The sequence below is a fragment of the Mus caroli genome, unplaced genomic scaffold (assembly GCF_978045245.1).
Source record: "Mus caroli unplaced genomic scaffold, Mus_caroli_1 scaffold_20, whole genome shotgun sequence".
NCBI lineage: Eukaryota > Metazoa > Chordata > Mammalia > Rodentia > Muridae > Mus > Mus caroli.
In genome coordinates, this window is record NW_028227275.1 from 33,623,322 (window position 1) to 33,635,963 (window position 12,642).

The 12,642-nt window shown below is 44.0% G+C and overlaps 1 protein-coding gene across 2 annotated transcripts in view; it reads left to right on the plus strand.

Moving 5' to 3' along the window:
* The first annotated feature begins 10,749 nt into the window (after nt 1-10,749).
* Pum3 (pumilio RNA binding family member 3) overlaps nt 10,750-12,642 on the plus strand; it is a 33,614-nt gene continuing 31,721 nt past the window's right edge. Inside the window, exon 1 of one of the 2 annotated variants that reach the window (XM_021151372.2) lies at nt 10,750-10,826. The gene's annotated coding sequence lies outside the window, so the exon portion shown is untranslated. The remainder of the gene's footprint in view (nt 10,827-12,642) is intronic. The other variant, XM_085833817.1, reaches the window with a different exon arrangement.

A 12,642-nucleotide genomic window follows, 5' to 3' on the forward strand; every position in this document is an offset into this window, starting at 1 on the left:
CAGGAATCACGGTGACACGAATGCTATATCTATGTTCTTCCTAGACCCTCTGTACTGGCTAGTTTTGTGTCAACTTGACACAGGCTGGAGTTATCTCAGAGAAAGGAGCTTCAGTTGAGGAAATGCCTCCATGAGATACAGCTGTAAGGCATTTTCTCAATTAGTGATCAAGGGGGAAAGGTCCCTTGTGGGTGGGACCATCTCTGGGCTGGTAGTCTTGGTTCTATAAGAGAGCAGGCTGAGCAAGCCAGTGGAGGCAAGCCAGTAAAGAACATCCCTCCATGGCCTCTGCATCAGCTCCTGTTTCCTGACCTGCTTGAGTTCCAGTCCTGACTTTCTTTAGAGATGAACAGCAGTATGGAAGTGTAAGCTGAATAAACCCTTTCCTCCCCAACTTGCTTCTTGGCCATGATGTTTGTCCAGGAATAGAAACCATGACTAAGACACCCTCTTAGCCAGTGGTTGAGTGCAGCAGCTACACTAGAGCCCAGATGTTCCTACCCTACAGGCCTTCTTTCACAGTAAGTGTCTACTCTGTTGCTTAGCCAAGACTTCCTTGGAGCTTTTGTTATTTGAAGGCTTCTCACCACAGTCGCCTCCTTCTGTCTCTCCCTTCACAGATGTCAGATCTAAATGCCCCTCCCACCAGATTCCATTTTCCTACTCACTCCTCCTTCACAAAGTCCCCCCCCCCCAGGATAAATCTCTTGTCCCTTTAAATCTATCTTGGCATCTGCAACCTGGCCACAGGTGGAGTTCAATTTTCCCTTCATCACAAAAAGCAGTGGCAGGTACAGAAAGGGGGTTAGGTTATTATTATAAGGTCCAAATCAAATTTTTATTATTTTTTGTTCTTTTGTTTTTTTGTTTTTCAAAATAGGGTTTTTCTATATAGCCCTGGCTGTCCTGGAACTCACTTTGTAGTCCAGGCTGGCCTTGAACTCAAAAATCCACCTGCCTCTGCCTCCCAAGTGCTGGGATTAAAGGCGTGCACCACCACATCCCGCTTTTGATTTTTTGTATTTTTGTTTTATTATTTTTTTAAAGGCGAAATTGTAATGATAATTAGAAAATTATTCATTGGGACTGGAGAGATGCTTCCCTCACTAAGAACACGTGCTTTTCTTCCAGAAGACTTGGGTTTAGTAATTGGCTCACAACTGCATGTAACTCCACGCCTGGGGCTCAAGTCCCCTATCCTGGGCTGCTAGGCTTTCCACACATAAGTAGTGGCATCCACACACAGAAACACACACACACAGAAACACACACACAGAAACACACACACACACACACACACACACAGAGAGAGAGAGAGAGAGAGAGAGAGAGAGAGAGAGAGAGAAAAGAGAGAGAAACAAAGATAACAATAAATCTTTTTTTTTTTTTTTAAAGAATGTTATTCTTGAAAGCACAAGTTTCCTCTCTGTTCATCTAGTGACAAAATATATGCTTTGTCATTGTGTCTTTATTGCTCATGGGTTAAAGAAATCATAAAGTAAAACAAATCGGGGCTTTGTAAAGGAAATAGCTTTCATCAAGTGCAAAAGCCAAAGTTAAACGCTTACACTACAAGCCTTCTTATTGTCCTCATTCTGGTTAAGAGCTCAGAACTCTTGAGAATTGTTAGGTACAACATCCCAGCACAGCGCACTGTGCTGTGTATGAGAGACTGAGTGTAGGCTTTAGGTAGTGCTCATTTTTTCTGTATTTTCCCATCACATGTCGATGTGACAAATCAGTAGAGGTGGCACTAGTACAACTATCAGGTCAACTTTTACCCTGGACACATCACTTTCCTCTTGCTCCAAAGCATGTCACACTAAAAGCAAACAAGGACAAGGTTGACTTCATGTTTATTGGACAACAAGAACATAATGGATAAGTAGTGGTTAGACTCACTAGCTCACATTTTAAGAAACTTGAGGTATGAGAAAAGACAACGTACCTTACCGTGAAGCAGTTCTTTACTAAAGGAAAATGCGTCGATGATGGCTCTGTTTCCATGGATTTATTATTCTAATAGATTCTGAAAATAAAACCACCTTTGCTAAATGTGTATTTATGCTTCACATCAATATACCCTTTATCCCTGCATAGGCAGGTGAGAAACAGAAAACCTAAATTGAAAACACATTAAGTAGAATTTTAAAGAAGTTAGGGGAGGGGAGGTGTGTGGAGATGACACTGGACATACCTTATTTTTAATGGAGGGAGGGAGGGAGGAAGGGAGGAAGGGAGGGAGGGAGGGAGGGAAGGAGAGAAAGAGAGAGAGAGAGAGAGAGAGAGAGAGAGAGAGAGAGAGAGAGAGAGAGAGAGAGAGAGAGAGAACAATCATGCTGAATTGAAAAAGAAAAAAGCAAGTATTTCCCAAACAGGTTTTGAGATACAGTTCAAATTTATATTTTTCAATTTCTCATGGGGATTAATCATTATAAGAGATCTCGGTCAATAAAGGCATGTGTCCAGGACAGTCTACTTAGAGAAGCAAGGATATTACACATTAATTCTTATCTTTGCTGGCTGCAATAAAAGTGAAGACCAGGGCATTGCAAGGTTTAATTAGAAAACCAAATCAACATTTTGAAGCTCATTCCTTAAACAAGTGGCTCTTGATTTAGCTGCGCATTAAGGCAACCCTGGGAGCTTCCACAGTCTTTCCACCTAGGTCCACTCAAGATCAATTAAAGGAGAATTGCTGACATTTTTAACTCTACAGGTGATTCTGGTGTGCTTCCAAGATTGACATAGATTTCCTTGGATACTAAAGCTATTTTAAGCTTTAAAGCATTTTCATCTAAGCTACAAATTAAATATCTACAGCTCCACAGCCTTTCAGTCCTAGAAGTAGTGCTGCACCCAGTTTTAAACCCTGATATAGAGGAGCATCCTTGCTGGGTCTTTTCTTTCTGGGATGAGAACTGAGCCCTTTTAGAGCAGGAAAAGTGAACTTCACCCCTTTGTCCATTCCCCTGGCCCAGGACTGTGCTATACACCCTAAAGGGAAGAGGACATCCGCCCATCAGAAAGTACCAGACATGAGAATAAATACAAGCTAACTATGTTGTCTACATTTACACAGAAGTTGACTCAAAGATGATCACTCTTAACTATATAGCTACAGCAGTGATGAACCTTTTATGTAGATTCTCACCTAACTACAGATTAAACTTTATGCTGAATCGAATAGCCTCAAAAGCATCTAGAAATATGGAGCTCCACACTGAGGTCATTAGATAGTTGAAGGATGGGCAGAGTTACTGGGTTACAAGCAAAATCATAAGATGCAACTTTTGTATTATGCTATAAAAATGAAAAATACTTCCTGAGGGTATGGGGGACTTTTGGGATAGCATTGGAAATGTAATTGAGGAAAATACGTAATAAAAATATTAAAAAAAAAAAAAGAAAAAGAAAAATACTTCCTTACTCCAAACAAATAAAACTCCATGTCAAGAGCTTAGGGGACTAATAATGAGGGCTTTGCTATAGAGCAAGTTTTTATCCCTCTTGGTGGAGAGGCAGATGAGCAGTAGGGGGTTAGTCTATATCTTCAAGAGGCTTAGATGTGTTGTCCAGAAGATGAGGTGCTGCTAGCCCTGAAATTAAAGACACAAACATTTCCAGATTGTGTGGTTGTGGTGGTTTGAATATGAGTGACCCTCCCCCCCCCCCATAGACCCGTATATTTGAAAACTTTGGATTAGAAAAATCTGTTGAATGCCTTAAGTGGGGTTTAGTGGGACACAGTAGGAGCATGGCAGGCAGTGGTGCTGAGGGTGATTTGAATTGTGGGGGCCTGGTTCAAAAGGTTTCCAGAGGAGAATATGTGTATGTGATGTGGAGACTGTTCTTGTGATATTTTGGCTAAGAATGTGGTTGCTTTTTGCCCTTGTCCAGAAAAAAATCTGCCTGAGGCTAAATTGAGTTTTGGATTGTGTTGGCAGAAGAAATCTCAAAACAGCCTGGTATATTCTCTGCCATGAGGTTTATTAGTGTTCACTCTTATGAAAATCTATAATGAAAAGGAGCAAGCTGAGCAAGGAAAAATAGAAAATGTGCAATTTGAGGAGAAAAAGGGCACCAGGAAGTGGAATGGAGCTAAGTCCTGTGTTTAAGGAGATCAGGAAATTAAAGAAAAGCCTGATATTAAATGAAACAAAGGAGGTTGTGACCTCAAGGCAAGACCCCCACCCAAGTAAGCTTTCAAACTTGTAAAAAGGAATTAAAGAAAAGTTTAGGTCCAGGCCTAGTGGTACATGCCTTTAATCCTAGCACTTGAGAGGCAGTGACTGTTCAGTCTCTGAGTTCAAGGCAAGCCTGGTTTTCAGAACAAGTTCCTGTACAGCCAAGCTTAGGCAGTGAAGGAAACCATAAAACCAAAAAGCTGGTGGAGATGTGATTTGATAAGGAGGCCATTTTCCAGCCCAGCAAGCAGTAGAACTTGGCATTTTTGGTGTAGGACCCTGAAAGGCAGCCTGGTTTCTGGTTGAGCTAAGGTTGGAAACCCCAGCGATCCTGAGGGATGGTAGGTGTTTTGCCAAGCTCCTGGACACCAGGCTCCTGGCACGAGGCCATAGCTCTCCATATGTATTTGTGTCCTTCAGTCTCGTAAGGGCAACGCCCCAAGCCCCTCCACAAGTAGACCACAGGTCACATAGCCTCAAGACAGATCTCCATTTTAATGAGGTACCTAAAGACCTGGAGGCTTAGCCAATAAACTCCCCTTCCCAGACACTCTTCCCTGCAAAAGGAATTTAACCTCAGGCCTGCCCTGAGAAAGTTGGGTACGGTTTTATTTATCTACTCTCTGCCATGACAATAAATGTCTTAAAACCATGGACTGTCTCTTTCCATCGGGATCAGCCTAATAATCTGTGGAGGGCCTCTCAGCGTTCCCAGTCACGGCCTCCACCAAGCCAAGCCACCCACTGAACAAGTCAAAGACTCTGCTACCCGCAGGACCCAGCCAGAGATCTCCCTTCTTTTCCCCCTTGGCCCTGGGCTAGATCCAACCTGCGGGCCCATACCCCATTCTCAGCTCTTCCACGGCTCCCAGCGGTACCTGGGTGCTCAAGAGTCTGAGAACCAGATGAGCCCGGCCTCTCTGCAGTTCCGGGACCCCTGAGCAGGCTCCGGCAGTCTCTGGGACCTCAGACCGAGCTCCCCCAGCCCTGGAGCGGTGTCCAGTAGCTTCTGGTAGCCTGTGGGGTAAGCACAGTCAAAACTCCCAGGTCCTGTCTCCACCAGCGGCTGGAGCCCTATGGAGCAGTGCACGTGGGATACCCCACCCCAAACCTTACATTTTGGCCAAGGGGTCAAATCTTGCTCCATGGAAGCTGCTGAGGCCACTTGTGTGGCACGGGTGTCCTTGCATGGAGGCCCAAAGAAACAATTGTCTGAAGCTGTGAAGGTGAAGCCTGGATTGTCTTTGAGACACAAAGATATTAGAGATACACACTCGTGGGATATCTGCCAAGGATAGCTGCAAACAGGGGGTGGAGCCAGCCCAAGAGAAAGACCTGTGTTGTAGTCAACAAAGCTGAATGGAGTTGGAGATCTGAAGAACATTTTGCCATCAGACAATCAGACATGGAGATGTAGTTTGGAGTTTGCCCAGCTGGTTGTTCGTCTTCTTTTAGTCCAGTATTCCCTTGCTATGCTCCCTTTCCTCTGCTTTGGAGCGGCAATGTATAACCTGTGCCATTGTATGTTGGAAGTATGTGATATGCCTTTTCAGTTTGGTTTTACAGGGGATTACAGTTAGGAGACCGCATGGGTCTCAGAAGAGACTTTGAAGTTTGGACTTTTAAATAAGTTTGAGACTGTTATAGACTATGGGAACTTTTATTAAAGTTGGACTAAATGCATTTTGCATTATGATATAGTTACAAACCTATGAGGACCAGTGAGTTGAATGTGGTGGCTTGAATAGGAAAGACCCCCATAGTCTCATGTATTTGAATGCTTGGCTCATAGGAACTGAAACTATACGGTGGTATGGCCTTGTTGGAGTAGATGTGGCTTTGTTGGAGGAAGTGTATCACTGAGGATGGACTATGAGGTCTCCCATGCTCAAACCAGACCCAGTGTGGCATTGCCTTTCCCTGTTGCCTGCCAATCCAGATGTAGAACTTCTCCATCACGATTTCTGCCTGTGTGCTGCCAGGCTTTCTGCCATGACAATAATGGACTAAATTTCTGAACCTTTAAGACAGCCCCAGTTAAATGTCTAAGAGAGATATTTAACTCAACTCTACTCAACTGGAGTTGCCTTGGTCATGCTGTCTCTTTGTAGCCACAGAAACTCTAACTCAGACAGGGGTATTCTGTAGTTCTTTTCCTTCTATGGGGCATTTACTTGTCAGGAGTTTCTAAGTGCCCAATAGACACTTGAAAACCAGGCTCTTCTGGGCCTTGATTTCTTGATCCTTATTTTCCTTTCTTTGGCATTTGTCAAATTAATAAATTCCAGTTTGTTTGTTTGTTTGTTTGTTTTTTCGAGACAGGGTTTCTCTGTATAGCCCTGGCTGTCCTGGAATTCACTCTGTAAACCAGGCTGGCCTCGAACTCAGAAATCTGCCTGCCTCTGCCTCCTGAGATTAAAGGTGTATGTCACCACACCCGGCTCAAATTACAGTTTAAAAAAAAGCAGTACAGAGACATCCCATTGAATTTGTAATCTGACTCTTGTAACCAAAGCTAGTGCATCCCCTGCGAGCCCATACTCCATTCTCAGCTCTTTCACGGCTCCCATCAGTGCCTGGGTGCTCAAGAGTCTGAGAACCAGATGACCTCGGTTCTGAGAAAAAAAAAAATCACCTTCATAATTCTTATTTAATGCATTTCTTCTTAAGCTATCATAGAAACTAACTGGTTTCATTGTGAAATTTTAATATACATATGTGTATATATTTATACTTTGTTCTTATATGTCCCCTCACTGTTCTTCCCACCCCACCTCCCCTCCACTTTCTCCTTTCTCCCTTCAAATATCATTTCTTTGTTTTCATGTCACAAATATATTTTGTTCCCCTCTCCCTGTAAAGCTCCCCATCCCATCAGTCTCCTCTCATGTCCTACACACACTCAAGGATAGGAGGAGTAAATATATTTGTCACAATAAAAGCAGACAAGTATTTATGAAATCTGTGTGCCGAGCAGTGGGATGGGTACCTGAGAAGTAAGTGTGGCTTCTAACCTAGCAAACTGCACCGACTTATGTATATTACCCTTCTCAAGCTGAATGTCTCAAAGAGAAAACACTGAGTGAGTTGGAAGATACGACAATCTTAAGGTCAGTGTCTTAGTTGCTGTGAAGATGCAGGCTGTGAGGATACACCATGACCAAGGCGACTATTAGAAACAAAAGCATTTAATTGGGGCCTGCATACAGTTTCAGACATTTAGTCTTTTATCATCATCATGGTGGGGAGCGCCTTAGAAGCATGGCAGCACTCACGGCTAGATAAGTAGCTGGGAGCTACATCCTGATTCTCAGGCAAAGAAAAGGAGAGAAAGTGGGCCTAGCTTGGGCTTTTGAAACCTCCAGGCCCATCCCTCAGTGACACACACACTTCCTCCAACAAGGTCATACCTACTCCAGCAAGGGCACACCTCCTAGTCTTTTTCAGTTTCATTTCTTTGTGACTAAGTATTCAAACATATGAGCTTATAAGGACCATTCTCATTCAAATGGTGACGCAGTACACCAGGGATCAAATACTAAAGTTCAGCTTTTCCAGATGTAGTTGGCTGGTCTCTGCCAAAGATGTCCAGACTTTAATCCACAGGATATGTAAATATGGCTGGATTTGGATAAAAAGGTCTTTCCAGGTATAATTAGGAACTGGAGATATTATCCTGTTGGATCTTAAAACAAGCTGAGTTCTTTTTGTAGGCCCTTGGTCTTGTAGATAAAAAGAATTGAAAATCAGACTCAAAAGAGAACAACTCAAGGACAATTTTATTGGAGTTTGCTTTTATTGATTTTTTAAGGGTGCTTTTAAAAAATCATATTGTGTGTGTACTTACAATGTTGCATGTATGGAAGTCAGAAGATAAGTTGGACTCCAGGGATTAAATTCATGTCTGTCCTCAGGCCTGGGGCAAGCACCTTCACTTGCTGAGCTGTGTGTGTGTGTGTGTGTGTGTTGTGTGTGTTTGAGAAAACAAAAAGGGTCAGCAAGCTAGAGCTCTTGACAGCTTCCAGGAAGAGAGCACTGGGTAAGGAGAAAGTTAAGCTTTTTCACATTATTAGTCAAGAAAGTAGGCAGGATCAATAACGTGTAGCCTAGTGCATGGCCAGTGGTGGTGGTAGTGGTGGTGGGGAGAGGGATCTTCAGAGAAAACAACCTTCCAGGGAGTGAAGGCAATCCCGACTGGGATCAGGCTGTTATCCAGAGCAGGGAGATAATAAAAAGGGAGGTGGAAGAGTTGGAGTCAGCTGTAATTCCGAAAGCAGGGTCACAGAGCAGAGAGCATCTGTAAGTGACTGCCTTGTGAGAGAAGCTTCGGGGATATTCATAAGTGCATGGCTCACTGAGGAGACAAGCATGCTTCCCATCTTAACATGCTTTTAAGTTTATTATATTTTGTTAAGGTTTCCAGAGCACTTCCTGTCCAGATACTTGACAGGCAGATTTGGATTAACTGGAGGGTCTGATATGTTTTTGTAATTTTATTTTCTGATCAGTTTAGAATATATGTGTTCTAAGTCGTACACAGCAACAGAGGTACGACTTGGGTCTAATGTTTTTCATTATCATCATCAACAACAACAACCAAACAAAACCTGAAGATCTTTTAAAAATTAAAGTAAAACAAAATAATATAGCCAGACTTTATCAGGATATTTATAACCTTTCCTTGATTGGAAAGCCCTGCGACTCCGTTCCTTCATGGAATATCTATGGAATTTGCTTTCATAAACCTCTTGTAACTGCATAATATTAAATATTGAAGGGGAGTTATAATACATCCTTCACATGGTAATTCTAAAAAGGATCAACTGTGGTATATTCCACTTTCTTAAAATAGGTATTGCTGGCCATTTACACCAACTCAAGCAACAGGAAGGCTTTTCTGCCATGACCTCCCTTTGTAAATTTTGTATACTTAGTAGCCGTTGTAAATCCTCAAGGCACAAAAGTGGCTAGGTCTTGGCCTCAGGAGCTCTAGCAAGGGCGTAAAGGCTAAAACAGCTGTAACTGCCTTTCTAGTGCTTCAAGGCAGGAAATGGCCAGACCCCCCGCCCCCCGCCCCCATGTGCCCTTGACTTCCCTAATGGTCATTTTTTAAAGGCTGTAATAGCCATTCCCAGCCCAGGTCTCACCGTATAAGAAAAAAAAAAAAAAAAAGAAAGAAAAAGAAATCAAATCCCAGACCACCCTGGAAAGTAACCCCCACCCCAGAACCCTGATATATTTCTCCATCCCTGATATATTTCCCCATCCCCCAATTCAGCCCAGTTCTCTTTCAAGCAGGGGCAACCACCCTCCTTAGTTTTTCCCTCCAAATTAATCTCTTGCCTGAGCTTAGCTGTGCAGCGAGACTTTGTGGTATTCCTTGGCTCCTGACTGCCAGGATACCTTTTGGAGCAGAACTGTCACAGGGGAAATTTTCTATGAGCCAGAGCAAAGCTGTAACACTTGCATCAGGGAAACTTTCCCAGCAGCTGAAGCCTTCCCCTACAGAGCCTTAACACTTAAAGATGTGTTACCAGAGACACAAGAGACAGTGCCCACAGGGAATTATAGTCTCTAAGCTTATTTGCAAGCTATCTCAACAAACTGACAAGTGTTCTCACAACAAAGACGGAAGAGAATGAAAGGCAGGGGCAGGAGTCAGGTAACCATAAGCCAAGGAACGCCTGAGGCACCAGATGCTGAAGATACATGGGACATCCACTCACTCTTTGGGGCTTCAAAACGGACCCTGCTCAACCAACTAACTAACACCTGCATTTCAGAACTGTTAGGCAATAAGGTTCTGTTGTTTGGCTTGACGTGGGATCCCCTGGAACTGCCGCCATGTAGGTGCTGGGAACTGAACCCAAGTCCTCTCCAAGAGCAGAAAACAGCTTAGCCATCTCTGCAGCCCCCAAGACCAAGTTTGTTTCTATTGCTTCCTCGGTAAAATGGAGTAATACCTTAAACATATATCCTAAAGTGGAACCGTGGGGGGGGGGGGGAATGTATGCCCAAGAATGGGCCTACGTTAAAAACGCCACCCACACATTTATGGAGAGAGCTTTTCACAATATTTGACTGTGCTCCGTTCTTTACACTTATGGTTCCCGAGGGATCTAATTTATCCGGAGATTCGTAGCTAGGGTGGGAAATAAGGGAGACATGGGTGTTGGCAAAGACGATTACAACAGAAGAGACTCTGGTACAGCTTTTACCCTCCAGGCTAGACTAACGACTCAAACAGACACACTAACGGGCGAGCTGTCCCAACGCTAACCCAGCTTGCAGACTTCGCAGTCTTTTAACTCCTTCAGGACCTGGGTGGCCCTCGCGAGAACCCGTGTCGTTCCCAGAAATCTGCAGGCTCAAGCGTCACTTTCCCGAGCCACGGACTCGTCTTCCACCGGACGGATCCCTTCGAGGGCCAAAACTCATGCAGCCATCTTCAGACGAGAGGTGTGGCGAAAATGGACCAATAGGAACTACGGATTTCGTGTTTCCTAAGCTCCACCCCTTGACCCCAGTACCAGGACGTAACGCTACAATCAGCGGATCCGGGGCGGGGCAGAACGCGGAAGCGGAAGCGGAAGCGGCGGGAGGTGGCGGAACTCCGCGAGTTTCTGCCCCACGTGTGCGGTGAGTGTTGTGGAGAGTTTGGTGCGGGATGTGTGGGGCGAGTGTCCGCCGGCCGCTCGGGAGCGGGGAGCTTTGCGGGGTGGTGGGCGAGCGGCGTCTTCAGCTCCATCTCCGGGACGGTCTACCTGGCCGCTTCTATGGCCCGGAGTTGAAGGAACCCTGGCGAGGGCAGGGGTTAAGCCCTCTCTGTTAAGTTGATTATTGTAGAGCTAGAGGAACAAGTTTCGCTGTCAAACTCCGGCCTGTGCGAGTCACAGTCAGCCCCCTCGTCCAGTGTCAGACGTTGTGCATAGCATCAGTGCAGGGAAAACTGAAGTGATCCATAAGCCAAGCATGATGGGAGGCAAGAGTATTTTAAACAGAGGCAATGGGATGTCCCGGAGGTGGGAGTCAGGAGTAAGTCGTGGACTGGACAAAGAGGAGGGTAGAACTGTGGAGCCTTGGTGTCGAGTCTCTTTATTTTTGTGTAGTGGGAAGTATTTTTCTTTGTGTTCCTAGGCATATAAAATAATGAAGGATTATTAGAAAAGATCGGGAGGTTCATGGTAGGTCTTGACTCTCTTAAGGAGATTTTTGATGATTTGCATTGAGTGTTGGTAGTAGAGACAGAGGTATCTTTAAGGAGACTGCAGGGTAACTTACTGTTGACTGATGACTGCCAAAGAAGTGAACATCAGGAGCGGTGCTCCAGTTTTCTCTCTGCGAAGTGGAGTAGATGGTCCCCGTTGGCTACAGCAGGAATAGACAGGGAGAGAAAGATAGTAATTTGTAGTGGAATGCAGAGGATTATGTCTCAGACATTAAGCATAAGATGCCAGTTATATACATAATCAAGAAGTGTTGAGGACTCAGGTCTGTGAGTGTAGGACATTGTCTCAGGGTCTGAAGACACCCTTGGCCCAAGGCTGCACTGTCTAGAATACCTAATTTGCTTGTCTTGCTCTTGGATTAGCCGTTAATTTGATTGCGAAGTAACTTGGTCAACAGTGCTTTAAGTGACCAGGGTTAACATCATCATGACTGCCACATAGCTTTGTCACTGTGATAACAGCACTTCTTTGCTGTCATGTGCCACCCCTTCCCCTGGCCCAAGCATAACCTCAGTCTAATAATGAAAATCTTAAACTCCCAGAGGGGACATAACCTGGAAAAAAAGGACATGTGGTGGCTATATTAACTGTATCTTGGAATAGGAAGAGGACAGGAATGAGAAAATTGATTTCTAAAAAAACCCTGTGTTATACTAGTGTTATTTTCATAAGTTTCATTACACTGTCTTATTAAGTTGTCATTGGGGAAGCTGGGTAATAGATCTATAGGCTCTTTATCGTTTTAACTCTAATGTAAGAGGCATAGTTTTAAAATAGAGTATGTAAATAAGGTTTTTCTAGAAAGCTACATGTGAGGGCCATTGGCACAATTGCTTAGCATGTGGTAGTACATGAAACCTACATGCAGAAATGCAAATGTGAATGTGATTTACCAGGTAATAAAATGACTGTGAAAAAGAGATGCCCTGCAGGAAGCCGAGCAGTTCCTGTGCTGGAATTATAGATCTGTACCCTGTGTACACACTGCTGGGCATCAAACCCACTGCATTTTCCAGAGTGTTTCCTGGACAAATTTGGTTCTATTAGGTTTAGGAAGTCTTGTGCAATAGATAGTTCATAGTAGCAAATTAAGAATTTGGAAGACCTTTCTTTACTTGCTGACTATTGCTGTTTGATTTAGTGTTTCTCAATCTCAAATATAACATGGACCCCTGCCCAAGATGTTCCAGCATCCTAAGGAACATCTTGTTTTGTTTTGAGTTTTG